The 25424-nt window shown below is 37.5% G+C and overlaps 1 protein-coding gene and 3 pseudogenes across 23 annotated transcripts in view; 1 reads left to right on the top strand and 3 right to left on the bottom strand.

The window, feature by feature from the left end:
- Sgms1 (sphingomyelin synthase 1) overlaps positions 1 to 25424 on the top strand; it is a 381142-nt gene that overhangs the window by 177933 nt on the left and 177785 nt on the right. For 19 of the 23 annotated variants that reach the window (XM_087185555.1, XM_087185553.1, XM_087185554.1 and 16 more), the window contains 2 exons: positions 18175 to 18214; positions 24105 to 24247. The gene's annotated coding sequence lies outside the window, so the exon portion shown is untranslated. Of the gene's footprint in view, positions 1 to 16731; positions 16752 to 18174; positions 18215 to 24104; positions 24248 to 25424 lie in introns of those variants that run through there. The other 4 variants (XM_021239167.2, XM_087185565.1, XM_021239166.2 and 1 more) reach the window with 2 other exon arrangements.
- Positions 1748 to 3343, bottom strand: LOC101700476 (histone deacetylase 2 pseudogene; annotated as a pseudogene).
- LOC101700114 (uncharacterized) lies at positions 10452 to 11090 on the bottom strand (annotated as a pseudogene).
- Positions 15351 to 15783, bottom strand: LOC101699752 (ran-specific GTPase-activating protein pseudogene; annotated as a pseudogene).

Below are 25424 nucleotides of genomic sequence, written 5' to 3'. Positions count from 1 at the left end.
GTTCTCGAAGTAGGTACTGATGATCCTCTGGATTTCTGCTGGGTCCATTGTAATTTCCTCCTTTTCATTCCTAATTGCATTGATTTGGGCCATTTCTTTCCTTTTTCTGATAAGGTTGGCTAACGATTTGTCAATTTTTTTGATTCTTTTGAAGAACCAACTCTTGGCTTCATTGATTCTTTTGTACTGTTCTCTTAGTCTCCATTGCTTTCATTTCTCCTCTGATCTTTTTAATTTCCTCCCTTGTATGAGCTTTGTGTTTGTTCTGCTCTTCTTTTTGTTGAAGCTTGAGGCTCACCATCAGGTTGTTTAATATGAGTATTCACTGCTATGAATTTCCCTCTTAAGACTGCTTTCATTGTGTCCCATAGATTCTGATACGTTGTATTGCCATTGTCATTTAATTGTAGGAACTGTGCAATTTCTTCTTTAATTCCCTCTGTGACCCATTGGTTTTTCAGAAGTGCGTTGTTCAATTTCCATGTGTTTATGAAATTCTTGTGGTTTCTTTTGCTATTGATCTCTAATTTCATCGCACTATGGTCTGATAATATACAGGGGATAACTTCATTTGCTTTGCACTTCCTTAAACATGTTCTATGAGTGAGTATGTGGTCTATTTTGGAGAACCTCCTGTGTGCAGTTTAATGTGTATTCTGATTTTGTGGGGTGGAACACTCTGTAAACATCTGTTAAATTCATTTGTTCAAGAGTTTGATTGAGTTCTAATGTTTCATTGTTTAGTTTTTGTCTACTTTATCTGTTTGTGACAGTGGGGTATTGAGGTCCCCCACTACTATTGTATTATTGCTCATATGATTTTCCATGTCCATTAGAATTTGTTTTATATAGTTGGGAGCACTAGTGTTTGGTGCATAAATATTTATGATTTTCATCTCTTCCTCTTGGATTGTTCCCTTTACAAGGATGCAATGTCGTTTGTCTCTCTTAATGAGTGTTGGTTTGAAATCCACTTGATCTGCAAAGAGGATAGCTACTCCTGCTTTTCAAGGGTGGTTCCTATTGCATGGAATATTGTTTTCTACCCTTTCATTTTCAGTCTATGCGTTTCTTTTTTAATTAAGTGTGTTTCTTGTATGCAGCGTATTATTGGATCTTGCTTCTTGACACATTCTGCCAGTCTATTTTCTTTTCATTGATGAATTGAGCCCATTAACATTGATGTTTATAAGTGATATGTATTGATTTATTATTGTCATGACTTTTCCTTTTTGTTGGATTCTGCCCCTTTGCTTTAATTTCTTGTCATGCCTGATGTGTTCATTTTACAGGGCTTCCTGGGGTTGTGATCCTAGTTGTCTTTTCCTAGCATATTGTCTAAAATTTTTTTGGAGTGCTGATTTGGTATTCATGAAGTTCCTCAGGTGCTCTTTTGTCGTGAAAGTATCTTATTTCTCCATCAATTCTTTTTTTTTCTTTTTTTTTCCAGTACAATTTTTTAATAAAGATAATTACAAAAGATGGAAAAATCGCTCAGAAAGGCCAATTACTTTAATAGATCAGTTTTTGACATAATAACACATCAATTTTAAATACTATCACATAAAGCATGGTGGAGAAAAGAAATTTTGCTTCATAATTAGAAAAACTCACAATAAAACTTGCCAAGAAAAACAAAACAAAAAGCCATTTTGAAAATAAATACAGTCCATGCCAAAGTAGTATAAAATGAAACTTGTCTTCAGAAAGAAAAGTTTTTGTCCCAGTGTTTCCTTGATTTTTTTTTTTTGGTACTGGGGATCGAACTCAGGTCCTTGTGCTTGCACCGCAGGTGGCGAAACCACTGAGCTAAATCCCCGGCCTGTTTTCTCGATTTTTATTGATTTTCTAAAATTGGGACGACTCTCCAATTCAAGGCTTGCTGAGTTGTTCTGATTTGGCTCCTTTGCTATCTGTTTTTTCACCACTATTGTCCTTGTATTTATCTTCTTCCTTTACATCTGCTTTTTTGTCTTCCGTTTCCTTCTTGTCTTCTTCAATTCTAGCTTTCTTTCTTCCTTTTTTATGATCAGCCACATTTCTACGACCTCCTTCCCCTTCATCCTCAGAATCTGAGAATTCTTCATCACAATCTAACTGCTTGTCTGATGCTCGAATAGAAATCCTCTTGTCGGGGTCTTCTTCATCTTCATCGCACTGTCCTCATGAACAGCATCTTCCAGTATAGCTTGCATCTGGACACCAGGGTGCATGAGGTAACGTGCAAATTTTCAAATAAACGCTCCTCTATCTTTGCCATATATTCTGGAGTGTTCTGATTTGTCATGTTTGATGGACTAATATGCAGTTTGACATCCGGTGCGAAATATTCAAAATAATCATTATATGGCCACTCATTAGGGATCTCACAATCGAGTGCTGCTGCAGTCTTGTATGTCCAACAGCGAACAACATTGCGGATTGTATATCCACTGTCCCCAAGCATCAGCAATGGCAAGTTAAAAGCTTTTACAACTTCTACACACTTAGCATGACCTTTGACTGTGAGATTGAAGCAACCAAGCCTACACCAGATAAAGAGTCTGCACCACACTGCAAAACCACCACACTGGGCTGATTCATCTCCATCACCTTTGAGATAATAGGTTTAAATATCTGCCTTAAGACTCATCATCTATACCATCTCTCATTGGAAAATTGGCAGTGTAGTATTTGCCTTTCCCAGCACCAATGTCCCTCAAGTCTCCTGTGCCAGGAAAGTACTCCCCATATTTATGGAATGAAACAGTCATTATGCAATCTGTTGTATAAAAAGCTTCTTCAACACCATCACCATGATGGATATCTATATCAATATACAAGACTCTCTGATGATACTTTAGTAATTCAAGCACAATATCATTAACATAACAGAATCCTGACGGTTCTGATTTTTTTTGCAAGATGTAATCTGCCAGCCCAGTTGACAGCCATATCGGTCTGCTGCCAATTTAACTTCACAGCCCCAGCAAGTGAGCCACCAGTGGAGAGCTGACAAAATTCAAAGAGTCCATCAAACACTGGACAATCTTCCCCAACATTAAAACTCTGCATCTGCTTACTGTACTCAGACATGTTATCTGGTCGTATGGACCGTAGAAATTTGATATACTTGTCACTATGGTACTTAGTCATTTCTCCAGCGGTGGCTTTGTGAGGCCTATATATTTCCATTTTTCTGTATGAACCATAATTTAACAGCAAGTTATGAGTCATGCGGCTTCTATGAGGTTTCATGGGATGACCTTGTCCATAGTAATAATTTCCAATATCACCGTCGTAATAGTAGCAGACTTTCTTCTTGCTGCCTCCCTGACTGTACGCCATGGGCCGGGCCGCCGCCTCCCGGCTCCTCCTCCAACTGCTGCTGCTGCTGCTGCTGCCCCCGCTGCCACCACCGGCTTGGCTCGGCGCGAAGAAAGGGCTGTGGGCAGGCGGGGTGGTGCGCTGAGCAGGGGGGCAGAGGGCAGAGGGCAGAGAGCAGGGCACGGGGCGCAGGACCGCCCGAGAGTGCTAACCAGAATGGCGGTGGCGACTCTCTCCATCAATTCTGAAAGATAGTTTTGCAGGGCACATCAGTCTGGGTTGGAGGCTGTTTTCCTTTAGGGCTTGAAATAACATCAGTCCAAGCTCTTCTTGCCTTGAGAGTTTGCATTGAGAAGTCTGCTGTGATTCTGATGGGCTTTCCTTTGTATGTGATTTGTTTCTTTTCTCTCACTGCTTGTAGAATTTTGTTCTTCTCTTGGGTTTCTGGAATCCTATTATATGCCTATGTGCAGAATTTTTTTGATGATGGGTAGTTGGAGTCCTATATGCCTCACTTATCTGTATGTCAAGTTCTTTTCCCTTATTGTGAACAGTTTTTTTTGTACTGAGGATCGAACTCAGGTCCTTGCACTTGTGAACAGTTTTTTTATGTCGCCTGCACTCTCTGCTGTTTCTTCATCGACTCCGATCAGTGTGATGTTATTCTTCTTTGCATCATCTAGCAGCTGCTGGATTGATTTCTTGTGGTCCCTTACTATTTTAAAGAAATTTTTCTTTTCCTGGTCACTAATTGCAATCCTATCTTCTATATCTGAAATTCTGTCCTCACCTTGGCTCATTCTGCTGTGTAAACTTTCTATGGAGTTTTTAATCTCCTGGAAATCTATTTGCATCTGTTTTTCTGGATTCCATTTGTTTCCTGTGTTTGGATTCCATCATGTTCCTCAGTTCCTCTTTTTTTAATCTATGTCCACTGTAGATTTATTAATCATGTCTTGTACTATGGGCACAGTCTCTGCTGTTATCTGAGAAATTATTTCTGATTTCATTTTTTCCAGGTCCTCTTTTGTTGCCAGTTCAGGGAGTCCAGGTGGTTGAGTATCAGATTGTTCCATCTCGTTTCCCTTTGGGGTGGTTTTAGGTGATCTGGAAGTCTGGTTTTGAGACTTATTTATGTTTCTTCTCATTTCTACAGATGCAGCCTGCTGTGTCTTTGTTGAGGCAACTTTTTGCTCATCTAGAGATCTTGAATTCTCAGCGAGCTACTGAGCAGCCTTTACTCTGCTGCTCACCAGTACATCAATTCCTTAGTTCAGAGTGGTGGCCTTCTGGATCCCTGAGCTGACCTGTTCTCTGAGCAGGCTTTTGGCTGTGGCCTGTGCACACTTGGGATGGTATCTAGGCATGGCTCTAGCTTGGGCCCCTGTGTAGCTGTTGTCTGGGAGCGCTGTTGGTTGGGGGCTGTACACCCCAGTTCTTTTTGTCTGCAGGGGCTTTGGCTCGCATCACCACGTGCTTATCAATGATATTGGACAAGCTTCTGGATATTGCTTATGTGCCTGTACAGCTCTTCTCCAGGTGGGTCCCTGGCTGTGGTGATGTTATGGCAGGACTCTGGCAGAAGCCCATGCACCTGTGCAGCTCCTGTCTGGTTGAGCGCTGGCCTGGGCGGGTGGGCAGGAGCTTCTTGGGTTGGTGCGGTCCCTGACTGGGATCCAACTGCAGCCGTGCAGATCTGGGCCACAGTGCTGCTCCACAGGGTTCTGGACGTACTCACTGATGGAATGGCGGGCCTCTAGTCGAAGTTTGCCTGCCCGTGCAGCTTCTCTCTGGGCAAGCCTCCTAATTAAGCATTTTCTTAGTAGTATAGGCCCACAATGGGCATATGGTTCTTGGTGCTTAAGATGCACATCAGCAAATTTGCTGTTCTACTTCTTTGCCTGATAAGTGTCTGTTCATTTCAGATGCCCATTAACGATCTTTTTCTGGTGGTATGAGACAAAGAATTGAAAGAAATCATTTAAAATCATGTATGCTTTTTACTGAGGGCTAAGGTTATTTGTAATTTTTCTTCCCTATGAGCATCTTTTATATTCTTCAAAGAACATTTATAAATGGAAAAGAAAAGAAAAATGTAATACATTTCAAAAGGATTTTTCACTTACTAAAAGAGAAAGTAAAAAATTTAGGTTAGAAAGTTACTTTTTTACTGGACAGTTGTGTCTCTTAATGCATTGTTATGTAATTGAGCCATTTGAGAACTTTTGCTTTAATCAAGCCCTCCAAGGATCGTAATGCGTTTGTACCCCATGATTATTACTTCCTCAATCATAGAAATGTATGCTATTAGGGCAATAACTGTGTGTATGAAGATTCTTGGGTAGTTCTTTCTTCATATCTTCCAATTCTTCCTGCTGGTGGGGTTTTGTTTTGTTTTGTTTTGTTTTTGTACTCGGGATTGAAACCTGGATCTTTGTACTGAGCTACACCCCAGCCCTTTTATTTTTTATTTTGAGGCAGGGTCTCACTAAGTCCCTAATGAACTTGAGATTCTCCTGCCTCAGTCTCCCATAGGACTGAGATTATAGGGATGTGCCACCATGCCTGAGTTGGTGAGGCCCTTTGTCCCTGCCTATGACTGGCCTAGATGGACTCTTATCCAATAGCCAATCTAAGTCATTTAGCTTAGTTTCCTTGAAGTTCTGAGAAGCAAGATGTGGTGCATTACTGAAGATTCCTAGTGTCCTTAGCATATTCAGGGTTCTGAGAAATTTTGGGGCAAAGAAACAAAGGTAATTGCAGCTAGGCCTGGGAATTTAGCTCACTTTTGCTGTGCCCACTTCACAAGTACAAGGTCCTGAGTTTGAGATCCTCGGTACCCGCCCCCCACCCCATGTTAATTGCAGCTAAACAAGAGTTAAAATGATTAAAATGAATAATTGATAATTTGAAATAGGAAAAAAGGTCCAAAGACGAAGGAGTGAAGGGAGGGGAAGGGGAAAGGAAAAGAGGGAAAGGAAAAACTATGAGAAAAGAAAAAAAAAAAGGAAATAAAATCTATGTAAATAGGGAAAGGTGGAGGGGGTGAAGGGCACACAGGTAATGGGGAGAAAATAAGAACCAAGATACATCGTGTACAGGTACAAACACCCAATGATAAATGTAAATGAATTGTATACCTAAAGTGTACCAATAAAATGTACCAATAAAATTAATTTTTTTAAAAAAGAAGGGGTTTCAGTGGATTGGGACTGACAGCTAGAGACTGAATTTGAGGTGGGGGATATTGGATGCTTGGAAAGTGTGAAAATTGAAGAGGAAGAAGAGGAGGAGGGGACCTTAGTGATCTTGGTGGTTCCTGTTCCAGTCAGTATAGGATAATATTAAACACTTACTTCCCCAGACCTTCGTGAGCTTGCACCTGGGGTAGTTTTACATATGCATAAAGCTTGAAATTGTTTGACTGAACAGATTATTGTAGCCTTGGAAAATTGTGTTTAAATCCCATTTTTAAAAGTAAATTAAATAAATAAATTCCCACTTTAAATCTTAGTAGGGAACTTGCTACTTGCAAGAATCTTTCTGATTGTTACTATGTAAATCCTCTGTGTAGATGTGTTTTCCTTAATCAAGAAACTCCTATATTCACAAAAAAACCCCCAAAAACAAAGAAACTCCTATATTGATTTTCAGTTGATTGGTTTTCCTATTTAGAAAAATGAATGATATAGTTAACCTCCTACTCAGTGTTTCTGTAAACATTTGGCCCCATTTTCTTCTTAGTGTCTATAGTACCAGTACTTTTGAAGTCTTATCAAGGTACATGTAGAGAATCACAGGTCCGTATTTTGCGAAGCTTAAATTTCTGGAGGATCTGAAAGTTTTTCCTGTAAATATGTGGTTTGCTTTGCGACTTTAGTTACATAGCTATTTAGTTTAGAAAACTAAGGACAAGGGCATCATGTTGAATCAAGATTATTATTGTTTTTGTAATAAATGAACTCGCTTCACTTTCCGGATTCCAGCTGTCTTTACTGCATGGGTCTGAGCATACTTTTAAATATGTTTTTATGCATGTGACATGCACCCACCTACCACCTTGTGCATGCATTTATTTGTATTTGATGAATATTTATATTGTATCCATTAAAAAGCACATATGTTATGTGCGTCTGTGTAGTTGCAGTTCAAGACTTTACATCAGTTGTTACTCACTGGGATGTATAGTAGCTTGAGACCCAAACCTGCTTCCCTGTGTACATCATTCCCATCCGTTTATTATCACTGTTCTCACTGTGTATTGCAAGGATCTGGCTTCTAGATAACATAAACCAGATATCTTAGCCTGACAAGTTATGTATTTATTTATTTGCTATTACTTCAGTAAATATACTTTTAGGTGTTTGAATGGAATGATTTTTTTGTTTTGTTTTGGTACCAGAGATTGAACTCAGGACCTTGCGCTTGCCAGGCAGGCATTGTACCACTGAGCTACATCCCCAGCCTTGGAATGAATTTTAAAATGGACAGTTATTACTAAAAATTTTCAAAAAGTTAAAAACATATTGCTTATAGATATTTTATTTAATTTAGTTAATAGGGAATTTAAAGGAGATTTTGAAGAACTGGGAAAAAAAACCCCCAAGAATGCAGAAATTATTAATAGTCAAAAAAATTGATTAATACCTCAAAGAATAAGAAAATGTAATATTTGGGGTTATTGTTTCTTCCAGGTACTCTATTGGACAAAATTTATTTACATTGCTATGGATGCATGTTTTTTGGAACCATTTCCAGGGAAACAAAGTCAGTCAAAGATGCTTAGCCCCATTGACTCAGATAACACCTAGTAGTCTTAGTTTTTCCCCAAATCCTTTAAGAAACACTTTTTGACCAATTTCATTCATTGAATAGTTAAAATTTTAGACTCTGAGATAAGCACTCTTTTAATTTATCTTAAAACCAGAGTAACAAGAATATTCAGGACACGTGTTTGGAGTTCTAATGTCTTGTATTATTAGCATGGCCTTCATCTTGCAAGGTAGAGTGTTGAAAATACTGTGGTTAAGGTTGTAGCACTATTTCTAACCTCAGTATTTTCTCTAACTGAATAATAATCACTCTGTTTCTTAGTTTCTTTAAATGATGGAAGAAGCAGGATGTTGGGTGAAACTATATTTTTCATGAAAAATGGAGCAATCAAGCAGTATGAGAAATTCTAATATTCTATGTACATATAATTAAAGTGAGATGGTATGGAACCTAACGCATTTAAAAAATTTTTATAGAATTTGTTCTAATTTTGAATAGAATGAGGATTTAACATGTAACAGCCTGTATTGTAGAGAATATTTTCCTGCACTGCTTAAAAAACTATTTGTTCTCCTCTGTCTGAAAGAGAGGTACTGATACATCAGAGACTGCCTGTTCTGAGATTATGTAAACCATAGAAGAGAATTTAGAGACCTTCTCATAAACTGACTTTTAATAAGAAATATGAAGTCCAAAGGAAATTGAAAATAATAAAAATACATTTCTTTAAAAACAACCTCAGATTTCTTACTGATACATAAATTGTTTCCTCCAATTAGTTAAAAAAAAAGATGTTATAACTAAACATGTCAGTAGTTAAGTTATTTAATAAAAATTTAACCTAGGTTGCTGTCATGAGCTTTGTTACTTTTTTTGGTTGCAAAAGCCAAATGAATTTCACTTGAGAAGGTAGGATAGAAGAATGAATCCCAGGTTAGGAACTGGCTCCAGTCCATTTCTTGCTTTCTGTGGCAGGCTTGGCCTTCTTTGACCTTTCAGCCAGACACCTAACTGGCAGCCTCCTTTAGTTTCTTGATTTTAGTTTTTCAGTCAGTTAGGCCATTTGTGTGGAGTTGTAGCAGGTGATAGAAAAAGGGCATTTAAAGACAACTGGGAATGAAGGTGTGGCGGAATACTCCAGGAGTGGTAAAAAGATGCATGGAAATAGTTGTACTGTAAATATAATGTGAATAAGTTAGTTTATTCTTAGTTAAAAAACATTTTCCTTTAATCTGATTTGCTTTTTAAAAAAATTTTTGTTGATACTGTGGATTGAACTCAGGGCCTTGCTCATGCTAGACAAGCATTCCACCACTGACCTACATCTCCGGCCCTTGGATTTTATATTTTAAACTGTAAGAGATGATCAAAAGATAAAGTGAATGCTTAAATTTTAAAAAATTTATTACAGTAAAGGAATAATGCCATTAATCTTTCACACCCCCCCCCCCCAGCATACTCATCCATTGTTCTTGCCACTTCCTGGAGCAGTTCTGAAAGTCTTTTTATTTATTTCTTTATTTTTGCAGTTCAGGCTTCACTAATTTTATTGACTTTAGAGCTACCCACAACTGAGAAATGTCTTTACTTAGAATTTTAAGGCTTAAGTGAATGTCTGAGTTGAAAAAAAAATTGGGCAATTGTTTTAACATTTTAAAGTTCTGAAATACAAATCAAAATACATATTTGTTACACTTTAACAATCTGGACATTCTTTTCAATACAAGTTGAATCAACATAGGTATTTTTAAATTTCCTTTTTAAAAACAAAACATCTTGTGGAGGAAAACAGCTCATCAAAGAGATACATGGGTACACAGGATACTGTACTCTGTTATTTTAGAGCATACTCTCCAACTTAAAATTTGGTCCACTAAATAAATATATATATTTATATATAATAATAAGTGAAGCCTTACAGTTGGAAAAAAGGAAATATTTGGTATAGGTCTCTTATTGAGCTTGAAAAGCAAGTTAGGATGTGTTTCAACTATATGAAGATACAGAATCTACCTGGAACCACCTGACAGAACCTGCCTAGTGCTACTTGGGTTGTTCTGCTTCAGAGGGAGAGAGAAGGTACACAGGAAGGTGCTGAAGATTCACAACAGCCACACAATCACTTAAAATTAACCAGAACTCAATAATAGAAAACAACATGTGACGACAGTAGAGCAATCTCAACAATTATTCAATGCCTGGAAAGCAGGTTGTAGAACAAGTATCTCAGCAGGAACAATATAACATGTTAATAAGATTCTGAAGGTAAGAAAACTTCATCCTTCACAGATGATGCCTTGTGCACAAGTACATTAGTTTCCAGGACATTGGGGACAACAAAACATACAAAGTAAGAATAAATCCAAGCTACTTTAACCTTCGACCATTCTCTTGAGTATTAAACCTAAGCCACCTTTGGCCACTTGCAGGGGTATATCCAGGAGTTTTGCTTCTTCTGCTTTCTCCTTATCACAGGCTAAGTGTAGAGAAGTGTTACCCTCAGTGTCTTGGATGTTTGTGGATGCTTTGTAGTACAGAAAGATATGAATCATCTTCAAGTTACCCTTGGTTGCTGCCCAGGGCATTGCTTGTAGCCTCATAATGGTCCTTAGCATCTGGATTAGCCCCACCTTCTAGTAACATGACAGCAATCTCTTGCCTGTTTTTGGAAGCTGCGTAATGTAGAGGAGTACAGCCACTTTGATTGACAGCATTCACTTGTGCACCTTTTCCCAGAAGGGCCTTTACAATCTCATCTCGGCTGGCAGAAGCAGCAATATGAAGAGGAGGCCAACGAGCAGTGTCTTTATCATTCACTGGCACACTGAGTTGCAGCAAGAATTCAACAATCTCTGTATGTCCTGCTGAACATGCTCGATGCAATGCAGTTTGGCTGTCCTGGTTGGTTCTAGTAGCCAAGGACTTACTGGCCAGGATGCTCTCCTTCAACTCTTCAGCTTCCCACTGTAGGCCAGGTTGCAGACCATTAGGTTAGACATGCACCCCTCCATTTTGCTTTTGCAGGAACTTGATAAACACAGGCAAAGCCCACCTATTTTTCTTTTGAGACAGGGTCTCGCCATATAGCCCAGGCTGGCCTTGAACTCACTGTGTAGCCCAGACTGGCCTTGAACTTGAGGCGGTCCTCCTGCCTCAGCATTGGGGGTGTTGGAATTACAGGCATGTGCCACCAAGCTTGCCATTGGAAGTCTTCTTCTGGCACCCTCTGTAGTTGTGTGGTCATAGCTGTCTTAATGTCTTGAATTGGTTAAAATGTTAATCTTTCATGGACATTTGGACTTTGAAGAAGAGCCAAAAGTCACAGGGTACCAGAACCAGTGAATAAAGTGGATGAGGACACATTGTAATGTTTTCCTTTGATAGAAATGGCTGTAAATATTTTGAATCAACTCCAGACAGCAAGGTGGCCAGGGAAAGACACAAAAGAGGACTTCTAAAACTGCTTCAGAAAGTGGAAAAGTGTGTTGGGACAAGTGTGTTCAAAGTGAGGGGGTGTTTTGAGGGGGGCTAGGACAATGTGTTTTTTACTGTAATAATAGAGTTTTTAAAATTTAAACATTCACCATACATTTTGATGACATCTCTTATTTTTATGTTGGATAAACTTCTAATTTCTTATTCTATCTTATATTTTTTAAATTTTGCTTGTTAGAAACATAAAAGATAGCTGTTGTGACTTGCAAAGTTTATTATGATAACTTGTTCTGATGATTCATACTGAATTTTCTTTTGAAGTATTTTAAATTAGAAAGTATTCATTGTTCTACTAGTTTCTTTAATTTCCTGTAAACACTCATTCTCTGTACCTAAATGAATCTAGATTAAAAAAATTAAGGCACTTATTTTAGTTTTTAAAGTAGTTATTGCTGAACTATATAGATTATGTTTGGTATCTGACATGTGCTTGTGAGGCTTTCTGAAATAGTGGTACTATTTTAAGTGGAGGCTACATGGACTATAGTAGATTAGACATAGTATAGAAAACTTTTAAAAGGATTAATAGTTTTTAATCTTATTTTGGTTAAAAGAATTTTACTAGCAGAGTAAGTCTATACAGTGGAAGCTTTATTATATTCAAATGTAATATCATGAGAATTACTTATGATCCAAAACTTTTTGGGTATACGTGTAGCATTTTGAGAAGAAAATTTTGTTAGGTCAGAAAAGACTGTGTGCACAGTTCTTCCATCTTTGTGAATCTGTTTTCATTGCTTTTTCTAAGCCAGGTAATGTGCATGTATTAACAGGGTAGGAAACAGGATGGGGAGGATATTATAGGGAACTGCAGAGGGAGAAACCTACAATGAATACATCTCTGGAGGTAGGTGCTAGTCCAGTGCCAAAAATAATGACAGTGTAGAAAGTGAAGGCAGGTCTTGCTGGTGAATTGAGAAGCTTGATTTGATATAACTGGTAACAAAAATGTGTTATTTGCCTTCTGAGTGCTTACCAAAGTCTGTCACAGTAGAAGCACAGAGATTGTGTGGCTTTTGCCCTCCAGAAACTGTCATTAAATGACATAAGGAAGATCATGTTGGCACATCTATGTGTAGGAATTTAAAAGCAACTAAAGCTGTTTCCATTAAGGGGAGGCAAGGCCCCTTAATAAAAAGACTGTGATGTTAGAAAATTATGTCCTCATTTTGTGATTTTCTCAGTTAAATTTCTAGGAACCTCAGGCATTGGCAGGCAGCATGCAAAAGGTAAAATAGGGATTGGGATTTGTTTTTGGGAAGGGGAAATATAATTTGAAGATTTAATTTGAATAGAAAACCCTTTTAGTTTGAATGATCCTATTCTGTGTCCATATATACTAGGTCCCATCAGTGAACCTAAAAAGGTATTTGCCAGTCTCAGAGCCTTGTGTCAGAGCTTCAAATGACATACATAAAATGTCCAGCAGTTGTTCCTGGCCCCTAACAGGGAAGTGGTTGTGTTTGTTGATGTTGTTATTTACCTCAGCGGTTTCACCGTTGGCATGGTAAATGTTTGCCTAATGAGGGGATAAGTTTCTTTTCTTTCTCCTGCACTTGGTCACCCTTGGTAGGAAAGAGAAGAGGACCCATTGTTTGCTTTGGTATTATACCCCAGACTGGATTGAGTTCCTAGGCTTTTACCAGTTTTGCTTTGTTCCCGTGAATGTATCTCACCATTGTAGCAGATCTGAGGAAGGGCTGGGAGATAACATTCAGTTTATTCCTTGGGAAGAAGTAAGACTGCATTGTAGTCAAGGATAGATTAAGGCTTCCCTCTGAGGGTAGTGGAAAGTCCTTCTTCATGAAGAGAGCCAATACCAGCGGCTGGCGGAGAAAGTCTATGGGTTGTGGTGACTCCAGTAGGCAACTGTGACTTATAGTCCCCAAAGCTAAAGAACATGGCAGGGTATTTCAGCACCTTGTGAGAGATAGCAAAGGTTCTTCTTCAAGTAGAGGTAAGGAAGGAAAAGTTCAGTTAAACTGCCTTTGTTGAGAATTAGATATTAGAGGAAGAAAACACAAACTTTCTACTTTGGATTTTATATTCTCTTAAATTAAGCTATAATTTGCATAACATTCTGTTTATGAGTAAGAATGAGAAAGTTTTCAGCAGTTATTATTGTAATAGAGTACGGTTTAAATGGAAAATAATTAAATTGATATTATGCTATTACTAGTCTCTATATTATTCATGTCAATTGGATGCTATCTTTCCTTGAGAAGAAATAACTAAACTGTTATAAAGGGTTTGGGATGGAGCTATCAAAACTGACATACATCCATCGGGCACAATGGCAGTGACTTTCACCACTGTCTCTCAGGGTTGCTTCTGGGCAGCCTTTGCCTATCAACCAATCAATGAGATTTACCCCAAAGTTGAAAGTCCTGCCCTACCAGATCTAAGAAGTATGTATACAAATGTTAACTTGTTAAGTGGGAGGTTGTGTCTTACACAATTTTCTGAACTTTAATCTTTTCCTTCCTCAGCTTATTTCTTATATCTATTCCTTTTTACTCTTAGAACCTTCTTCTCCATCAGGTTTTTCTTAAGAGCAAGTCACCAGTAGTAAACACATAGGAGTAAGAATATTGCTATACTGGAATTTTTGAGACTAGAAGGATACCTTATTCTGTCTCCCAGCTCCAATATTCTGAAAGTCACTGGGTTAATTTCTACAGATTCTTGCCTCACCTTTTCTTAGTCCAAAGCCTTCTTAGTGTAATTTAAGTAATTTTTTCCGTGGAAGCTTTATAGTGCACAATATAACAATTAACTTGCTTACTCATGTGATCCCAGAAAGAACTTCATGTATCTTCATGGAATGAATGTGTCCACAGCAAAAATATGCCTTCGGTTTTTCTTGTGCATTCCCTGTGTTAGATCTCATGTAAGAAAGGCCACCATGCTCCCAGCAGCGTTCACAGTTATGTAATCCTTGGAGTTTGTCCATCCAGGCCTGTTTATGTTTCCTGTCCTCAATCCTCTTGCAAACAAGACCCCTTTTCCATCTCACAGAAGGAAGTAATGTCAATATCCTTTTCCTAGGATGATAGCAAAAACAGTTTGAAAGTAGAAAGTAGTGAGAAGATCACTAAGTGATTTGAGATTGAGAAGCAGAGTTGAGTACATACATTCATCATTTAAACCAGTGCTGTCTTGTTCAACACTATACCCTAGAGATATTGGATAGACTTGATTTGGAACCCTTTTCCACCTCCTCAAACTTCATTTTGGATCAGTTTTTGACTTTGGACAAGTTACATAGCCTCTGAACTCAGTGTTTATATATGATTCAGTTGAGGTTTCTAATCTTTTCCTATTCACATCAATTTTCATGTAGCATTAAATGTAAATATTATCCTGTCTGACAATCATAGTTACTGTCATTGAGATACTATTTTGTATTTACCAGTGAGGATGCAGGAAAACCTTTTTAGCTATAGGTCTTTGCTATATTATCTTTTTTTTTTTCAGGTTTCAAATGCATTTTTATTTACTATTTTTGATGACTATAAATAAGTGTTTCCACTCTGGAAAAGAAAGTTAGTATGGTACATTTTCATGACCAGGAAATGGGTTCTCTGAAGTCATCTTCAATGGGATAAAAACTTAGAAAAACAAAACAAAAAAATGGCCTCAGTGTTGGAATTCAGTTCTTTCTATAAAAATCCCTTGTAGAAACAAACAGAATTAAAGATAAAGTAAAAAGAGGGGGAGGTCAAAATTTTTAAAAGAAAAGAAAAAGAAAGGAAAAGGAGAGAAGTTAAGAAGACTCATTGTATCTCCAACTTTTCTTCAGTCTTCTCTCCAGGGTCCTTGTTCTCCTCCTTCACAGAGAGAGCTTCTAGCTTTTCAGCTACTTTTTCAACATTATCATTTTTGCCTCTATTTTCTCTCTCTTTGATCTCTTTCCTGCATTCTTCAAACTTTGTTTTAAATTTTTGTGCGTTCTCAGTATCTAGGAAGCAGATGGCAAGCAGCTCCGGCTTGGGGTACTCATTGGAGACGTCAGCCTGGGGATTCCAGACCCAGGCCCTTGGCTTTAGCTCCATCCAGGGCTTGATACAGAGGTTGGTGCAGATCTTCAGGATCTTGTCCCTTGTGCTTCAGGAGCTTGATGTCACCGGTTCCTTGTTCTTTCCATTCCGGGCTATCATTCTCTGAAGCAAATTGGAACAACTTTGCTCACATTTTAAAAAGTTCCTGCAGCATTTTAATTTCTTGCTCAGGAAGAGAAAGTATTAGTTTAAACTGGGGTCGTGGTTGGACTTGTCTGCCTTCTCAAGGGAGGTATCATGTCCTCACCAGTGCCCTCACTGTGGCCATAGGGGCATGGCAGTGGCCGGCGGCTCCTTGCAGACTCCAGGGCCTCTGGGGTGGACCCTTGCAGCTCCTTCCCTCAGTGCCTGGAGCCTCCCTCCAGCCAGCCCTGCACTTCCCTCCCCCACAACCTGAACCCCAACTCCTGACCCCAGGCAGCGGCGGGAAGCCTGCTACTTTATTTAAAAGTAAGTCTCTGTTTTCTCTCCCCACTCCCCTCTAAAGTTCCCTTTATGAACTATGTTCCCCTTTGACCCCTACTTTACAAAAGTATTTATGATAGAAATGAAGTATTCATGCGGCCTTGACATGCCATTGGAAGGTGCCGTTTCATCGGTTCCTCAATAACTCTGGTGGCAGTTTATCTGTCTACATCTGTGACTGTCACCAAGGGACAGCCTGCTCTTCTGGTATCACCTGTTAACAGAGGGAAAGCACAGAGTTTAATTAAACCAGTTACTATGTCAGGACGGTACCGCTTGGGATGTATAAAGGTTTCTCTTGAAGCGGCTCCTTTGAGATACAGAAAGAAAAATGGCTACTTCATGAGTGGCAGTGGCAAAACCATTTGATTTTTTGATAATTTAGAAGATTTTGGATCCTAAAAATTTCATTCCTTTTCTTTAAATGATTTGTGGGCAGAAACAGCACAATGTATTCTATATCTAATCACATAGCTTTGTTTCTGTTAACATTGTTCATTTTGTTTATGGTGTCTCTAGCCCTGCATACAAACTTTAAAGAGGAATGAATTTGCTTCACCTACTGTTAACTTGATACACCTTACTGCTGCTTTGAGACTATCCTTACCTGTTGGCTGGGAGGAGCAAAACAGCCTTCATCGGAATTGGAAGGTTGGGTGAGAAATAATGCATTAGTAACTTAGTTTAGCTTCTACACACACAAGTTTTATCTTTGTTTAATATAGAGTGTTTTTGCACCATGGAAAGGAGGCCAAACTCCCTCTGCCTCTCTGTTCCCTTTGCTCCTACCTTCCCCCATCAAGGCCCAGTAGCACATTTATCCTGGACATTATCCTTTTTCTTCCATTCCTATCACAAAACAGCTTCTAAGATCTCTGGAGAACTGGCAAATTCACCTCAAGCAGCCAACCAGCCAGTCAGCCAGCCAAAATGTCTTCGGCTCTCTGAAATGACGTTACTTAGACCCAGCTAGTACTTACCTCTCTTTCCTTAAAGCATTTTATTTTAGTCCAAATACAGGGATTGTTCGACTGTCAAATAGATCTATGAATAATAATGATACTTAAATAACCTTGCCAATAGACAAGACTAATGTGTGGTATTTAAAGTCAGGGCAATAGTGACCTTTTGGGAGAGTGGTAGTTATGTGTGTTTACTTTAGAAAAATTTATTAAGCTACTCAAGATTTTTGGCTTTTCTTTTGTGTATGTAATAAACTAATAAAATGTTTATTAATTTTTTAGAAAGTACCTGCTCTCTTTCTGTAGTACCCCATGGGCATGTATATTATTGTTATATATTCACTTGTCTGTGTTGAAGGGTCATATTTTCGTCAAGAAAGTCTTTTATGAAATGAAAGGAGAGGAAGCATTTTTAAGCCTTTAGTGTGAAGTGGATTAATTCTGTATGTCAGTCCTTTGATTATATACCTGTGTATGTGATCTGTAATTATTCCACTTAGCTTCTTATTGCATTGTGGTAAAAGTGAAAATGTAAACATTTTGTTCCTCCCTTTTTACCCCAGAATTATAATTCTTATAGTTTGAGAAATATGCTTTCTTTCTTTTTATATCATGTATATGTTATAAATTAGCAGTTATTTATCTGAATAGAGGGAGGATAATTTATAGAAGTACCTGATTTAAAAATCCATACTACAACATTAGGTGTACTTAGTGTGTAATATTTTTTTGGCATTCGATTTACGTGCTTCTGCTTGACTTTGTGTAATAGCAACTTACTATTCTAAATACCAAGACAGCCAGAAGTAAGCTGGTAAGTAGAAAAAGGACATTCCTTCCCCCATAGATAACAAGAAGTGAATAGGAATTAACTTAGATTTTAGATTGGTTTTCTTTTCTTTCTTTTTTTTTTGAGACAGGATCTCACTCTGTAGTTCAGGCTGGCCTTGAACTCACCACGTAGCCCATGCTGGTCTTGAACTGGTGGCACTCCTGCCCCAGCTTCCTGAGTGCTGGGATTATAGGCATGTACCACTATGCCTGGCAGTTTATTTCTTATAAGCAGCTCATTACACAAAGAGTGCACTTTAATTTATTTATTTTCCCCCTAGATTGAAAGGAAGACTGATGAAGAAAAACAACATGATGCAGGTAAAAGAGATTTTTAATTTCTTTACTTTGTGCTTAATTACTATTTTCTGTGTATTCCCATAGGAAAATCTAAAGAAATAATTCCTTGTGGCAAACTTAAGATATATAAGAAATATTTGGGGATATAAGTAAAATAAACATATGTGTATACCATTTAATTTAGTTATATGTACATTGAACAATGACATGTTTATACAAAACAAAATATAACTGATGTTTTTTCCTACCACAGCTCTTTACACAGGTATTTGACATTGGTGTCTTCCTTATTGGAGTCACATTTTCAAAGCATTCAATACCATTTTCTACAGTATAGTATCATTTTAGTTGTTTGTAATCCAGTACCTTTAGAATTTACATGTGGTGCTGTAATTGGAAATTTTATTCTAAACTACAAGTAGCCATATGCATAATGTTAAGACAGTTGCTATTTTCATTCTTTCTGTGTAGATGAACATTGAAGATCTCAACTGTGTAACTGTGTAGAACTGGTTCTTTAAATCAGTCTTCTCTTTCCTCCCTAACCCCTCCCTCCCTCCCACTTTTCTCCCTCTCTCTTTTTTGTCATTATTTATTTTGAGGTAATTATGTATAGATTGTTCAATAATTCAAGTAGTACTATAATAGCTACTCTCCATTTTTTTAAAATAATTTTGTTGCCTAAAGATAACCCTTTTCAGTTCTTTTAGTTATATTTTCTGGTATTCTCCTACCCATTTCTAAACAACACAATATGAGCATTAATGGCCATTTATTGATTTCTTTTAAATTTTAGACTTATGTGTTGATTTTCTGCTAAAGATTGATTTTTCATAGGCAACCTACAGAATGGGAGAAGATACCTACAAACCATACATCTAATAAGGCATTAAGAACCAGAATATATAGCTCTTAGTACCCTTATTCTTGTCTCTCCATTTTTCTTGTTGCAGTCATGTCAGTGTGTGTTTAAATAAACAGTTTTCTTTATTATGACCATATTTTATTTGTTGCTGAGCTCTGTGATGTAAATCAAGATGCCTTAGTCTGTTTTGCTTCCCAGTTGGTTGTGTGTGGAGTGTTTTATGTCTCTGGAAAATGTTTAATATTTTTCTTATCCCCAGAATTCTGCAATTTCAAATTGGACTGGTGGACTTTATTGTTTGCGCGCCTGCCCACCCTCCCTCCCTCCCTCCCTCCCTCCTTCCCTCCCTCCATCCTTTCCTTTCTCTTTTTTCCTTTTCTTTTCCTCTTTGTGTCTTTCTTGTTTGTAGTTCTTTTAGCTTGGAAGCTTGTGTCCTTCAACTTGAAAATTTTTCTTTTATAGCTTTTTTGATAATTTCTTTATGTACTTTCTTTGTTTTTGACTAGTATATTAGTTGGATGTTTTCACCTACTAGTTTGATACTTTAACTTCTTTGTGTTCTTTTATTTTTCCATCTTTCTGTTTTATACTTTCTGAGAGGTTTTCTTAGTATCTGTTGAACTTTTAATTTCATCTACCATGTTTATAATTTTTAATTTAATTTTTTGGTGCGTCTGAATATTTCCTTTTTGCAAATAGCATCTGGTTTTGTTTTACAGCTGCAGTATGTTTTCATTTCCTTTGGGAATTGAAATTGTTCTTTGTTTATTTCTTTGCTGTTTTTGGTGTACAATATTTTTTTTATCTGCTTGTTTTGAATCATGATTTTAATATTAAAGGTTTTTCTGAAATGAATGGTTGTGTACTTATATTTAAGAGTGAGATAATAAATTGTGGACTAGAAGTTGATTGTCTGGTGGGCTCCCCTAGAGAGTCTTCAGGCAGGGAGGAACCTGGCCATTACTCATCAGAATGTGTAGATTTTTGTTTTTCTTGACATTTCAGTTTCTCCAAACAGAAATCCTCTATTTACCTTTCTGAGGGGTATCAGCCTGACAGTGAGGGTTTGGGGGAGCCATGCAGGCCACACCTGTATTGGTTAGATTTAAATGAGACTATTCCAATCTTTTCTGCTATCCCCGAGTCTGAAGTCTTGCTGTACCATTTTCTCTATAGAGTACCTTTCGCCTTTTATGGGAATAGGGATGGTTTGTTTGGCTTTTCCAGATGGGAGAAAGGATCTGGGGTTCTTACTGCTTTTGTTTGTTATTTTTTGCTTAAAACAGTACAAGTCTATTCTTCTAGCAGTTCTGTAGGTCAGAAGTCTAACCCAGGTTTCATTAGGCTAAAATCAAGGTGTTGACAGGTCGCATTCTTTCTTGGAGGCTCTAGGGGAAAGTCCAGTTCCAGAGCCTGGCTGTGTTCTATGGCTTGAGGCCCTTTTTCTCCTTTAAAGTCAGCAATGGCAGGTCAAGTATTCCTCACACTGTATTATTTTTACCTACTCTTCTATCTGCCTTTTCCACTTCTATGAACCCTGTAGTTATATTGGGCCCACCCAGATAATCCAAGGACAATATCTTAATTTCTTTTATTGTAGTAAAAATCACATAACATGAAATTTACCATGTTAACTATTTATAGTGTGGAGTACAGTAAATGTTAACCGTGTGCACATTGTTGTGCAGAAAATCTCTAAGACTTTTTCATTTTTAAAAACTGAAACTCTATACCTATTGAATAACAGCTTTTCCCTCTTACCACCCTCTGATGATCGTAATTTTACTTTGTTTCTTAAGTCATATAAGTGGAATCATGCAGTATTTGTCTTTTTCTGGTTGATATCACTTGGTGTAATGATCTCATGGTTCATCCATCTTACAGCAAATGATGGGATTTTCTTCTTTTTAAACATTGAATGCTGTCAGTTAGTGAACATTTAGGTGGCTTCTGTTCTTGGCTATTGTGAATAATGCTACAGTGAACATAGACATGCAAATATCTTTTCAAGCCCCTGTTTTTAAATATTTCAGATTTACATCAGAAGTAGGATTGCTGGGTCATATGAGAGTTCTACTTTTAATAATTTGTTCATCTCCATGTTTTCTATAGTCACTGTACATTTTACATTTCTACCAAAAGTGTACAGCAGTTCTAGTTTCTTTAAAACTTTGCCAACATTTATTATTTTCTATTTTTTGGTAGTGGCCATGGGTATAACATGAGAGGTTATATCATTGTAGGTTTGATTCATGTTTTCCTGATGACCAGTGATGTTGAACATCTTTTCTTATGCTTATCGACCATTTGTATAACATTTTTGGAGAAATGTCCATTCAAGTCTTTTGTCCATTTTTAAAATTGCGTTATTTGCTTTTTTGTTGTTAAATTGTAGGAATTTTTTAATATTAGTTTTTAAGGTTATTAATGCCTTGAGCAGATGCAAGGTTAGTACATAACTTCTCCCATACTATATGTTGTCTTTTCTCCCCTCTTGATGGTTTCCTTTGCTGTATAGAAGCTTTCCCTTTTTTTCCCTTTATTTGCAACACTGGGGTTTAAACCCAGGGGTACTCTACCACTGAGCTATATCCCCAGCTCTATTTATTTACCTATGTATGTGTATTTATTTATTTTTGAAGTACTGATAATTGGACTCAATGTGCTCTACCACTGAGCTAAACCCCCAATCATTTTTCAAATTTTGAGACAAGGTCCCACTAAATTGCCCTGGCTGGCCTCAAACTTGCCCGCCTCCTGCCTCAGCTCGGATTACAGGAATATGTCATAGTGCCCAGACTCTTACTTTTATGTTTGCCAGAGTCCCAAATTATTTATTTTACCTTCATTGCCTTTGCTGTTGATGTCATATCCAAGAAAATCATTTGTCAAGTACAGCGTCATGAAGCTTTTCTATTTTTTCTAGGACTTTTATAGTTTCAGATCTTACTTTTAGTTCTTTATTTTGAGTGATTTTTATATATAATGAAAGGGTATTTTTTTATGCACACCTGCTTTTTCCAGTCCTACCCCTACACCTGCCCTCTGAGCCAACGGAAGCCCCCTTTCCTGAGGTTTTTGGAAACATCTTCTGGCTTTTTGTTTGCTTCTCAGGCCCTGCATTCAGTCATCTCCGCTCTTTAGCTTGCAAAATACCGTGGGTTTATATTGTCTTCACTGATGCAATTTTCTGTTTCTTTTGTCTTTGTGAATTTATATATTTTTCTTTCTTTACTGTCATTTTTTTTCTTTACTGTCATTTTTATGTAGAGTTAGAGGGAAGTGGAGATAAACAGTCCTAATTTTGTTAGCCATCTGTAAGCCCCAAATTTGTATTGCATTTTAAAATTAAAAGCTTTTGAAACAGTGGTGCCTCATATTTCTTTTTGTGAGGTACAACCTCTTAAAAAAAAATAGTTAAATCTATTTTTCGTGTGTGGTAGTGGTGGTGTGAACCCAGGGCTTTCCCCCTGAGCTGTATTCCCAACCCTTTTTTATTTTGTTGTTTTGAGACATGTCTTGCCAAGTTGCACAAGCTGGGCTTGAAGCTGTGATCCTTCTGCCACAGCCTCCCAGAATGCTGGAATTACAGACATGTGCTACCGTGCCTGTCTTCTTTGCTTTCTTTTTTGATAACTAGCTTGTCAAGTCACCTGTGTGTATTCAAAGAAAACATTAATTAAGTTTGCTTTCCAAACATTATTTCATTTTTCAAAACAAACAGATTATTATTATATGAAACAATATGAGACTTGAAGAGGTTTTGAATTTAAGGCAACATCATATTTCTTTCTCTTTTTTTGGAGATAAACCCTTAGCTTTATAAACTGCATTGGTATGATCAGGGGATAGTTTCTTTGTAATATGTAAATATATTATTTGAAGATTTAATTGCATACTTTTAAATTGATGGCAAGGGAGTCTAGTTATTTAGAATTTTAAAAAATATTATAAAAATTGCTTTTTGTGACTGTATTTGATTATTTATAGGAGTAGCATGATTTCTTATAGATAGGATAAAAATGATTAGATAGGGGATTGCCTGGCATAACTAGGTTCTGTAGGACTATCAAAAGGGTGGTTTCTTTTATTCTAAGAATTGTTTTTTATAAAATTAAGCCTGTTAGTTTGCTCAAGATATCAGTTATTTCATTTTGTTCATTGAATCCCTTAGGATTTCATCTGTCCAGAGATGGCTTCACAGAGACAATAATTCTATTGAAATATGAATAGGGAGAGAAGAACAGCCTTAGTTTTTATCAGATATTCAGTGATATAGGCCTTATTATGAGCCTAAAAAGATTAAAAGTCTATTTCATAGAGATTATAGTAGCGAGATAGAGAATAAATGAATGTTGCTGATTAAACACTGTCAAAAGCCACTGCCTTTGTAGCTACTATTAGATTCTACATTCTTTCACATATAAATATAAGTTGTGAATGAGGAGCTAAATAAATAATACTCTGTTCTGTTTGAACTGAACAACATTACCTCTAGCTTCCTGGTTATGTACACACACACACACACACACACTCTCTCTCTCTCTCTCTGGGGTTTTGAGAAGAGGGTAAGTTACTTTTGTTTTCAGTTTGAAACACTATGATTAATTTGTGATAATTAACTATTTAAGATTGTTGATAAAAGGGCCAGGGATTTAGCTTAGTGGTTCCACCACCTGCCTTGAAAGCGCAAGGACCTGAGTTCAATCCCCGGTACCAAAAAAAATAAATAAAGATAGTTGATAAATATATAAAAGGAGAAACACCTCTTTGTGATAGAGTAAAAGACTTAGTTTTTTAATTAAGAAAAAGTGGTGGAGAGCGTTTTATGTATGTTTTATGGCAATAAGAAAAGTAAAAATTAAAATGCTAAGAAGGAAAGAAAAGATGAAAGTGGGAGATAGAAAAGGCCCACTGTGAATTTTTTGCTTCCAGTCTTTAATGCTTTTATTTATAATGACCTATACTGGATTTGTGAGATTCTTTTAGTTTTCAAATTCTATGATTCTATTTTGAAGTTAAGTTTAAATTACTCCTCTATTTCAGGAACACCATTGAATCCTTGGGAATGTACAAAAGTGTCTGATTGAGAAACGTATGAAATACAAGACAAGAGGCTACATCAGGAAGTGTGCATGGAAATTACTGCCAAGGAACCTGCCCATAGATGTGAACAGTAGCTGCCAGAGGTATGTAATATCAGAGAGTGGCCCACTCCACTGTCCTGAGTCCAGGCGGGCTGTCCTCTGAGAATGGAGGCCAGTCTTAGATCTCAGAGATGCACTGTCTCTTGTTCTCTACACTTGATAGTGTGCTGGGAGGTCACTTTTCCTTCCTGGAGCTACTCTGACTCACCCCTCAAAAGTCTTTCCTGTTGTCTTGAAGGACAATAAAGACAGATGACGTTTGACTCAGGCCGGATGTAGGTGATAGGAAATTTCCAGCCAAAGACCTCATTGCATTCTGTCCTGTGAGCAAAGCAGTTTCACATCAAAGCTCAGCAAATGCATGCCCTTTGAACTGTCTGTTGCTGTTGGTTTTATTAGTACCATGAGCATCATCAAGGCTGCTTCTGATTGGGCAGTGACTATGTTGGATTGATTGGCTCCCTGTTAGTCATTTACTTTGACCTGCTTGTCTCTTGAGCTCTGCAAGTACTAATGTTAAGTGCCCACTTAATTTTCTTGCCTTCAGTTTTTGTCTCCTCAGTGTTTATAATGGAGGTCAGGGTCACCGCTTTTTTTTTTTTTTCTTTTCCAAATGTCTTATGACCTTTAATGGATGTCTGGCTTTTAATGTACTAGCTCTTTTCTTTTGGGATACCATATGTCTTACTATATCTCACCTAACTTCTTTAGAATTTTTGTGCTTTTTTCCTCCATTTACCAGTACAAAACACTAGAGATAAGTCCTGTGCTAAGTATTTTACATTTTGATGATTATACCATTGTGAATGCATTAAATAAGTCTCTTTTTGTAGATGAGAAAAGGTTCTAAGTGGTTGTTTATTGTTTCCCAGAGAATAAGTGGCAGAAATGACACCCAGCACTGTTTGTTAGTCTCAATCTTGTACTATGGAGTCAATACAGTACATTTTCTCCTCTTTTTCGTACAAAAGCAGTCTTAAACAGTATGTAAACCTCATTCTCATAGAAAGGAGGGCTTCTAGGTGGGCCTGGTTCTATTTACTATGGAGACTTCATCATGGCAGTGGCGGTTCTGGTTTTTGATGGACTGAGTGGCTCCTGAGGACTGCCAAGCATTTCCCTTGGGCTGTACTTCATTTCCTCCCCTGGCCTTACCAGGCTGCCAGTAGCAATTAGGTTGCTTCACCTGAGCATTTGCATTGAGGCCTTCAAACCAAAG

Source organism: Heterocephalus glaber, unplaced genomic scaffold (genome assembly GCF_053883595.1).
Source record: "Heterocephalus glaber isolate CG9 unplaced genomic scaffold, H.glaber_assembly_v1.0 deba00001497, whole genome shotgun sequence".
NCBI lineage: Eukaryota > Metazoa > Chordata > Mammalia > Rodentia > Bathyergidae > Heterocephalus > Heterocephalus glaber.
The sequence above is the reverse complement of the archived record's forward strand: the minus strand, read 5'-3'. Positions and strand labels throughout refer to the sequence as shown.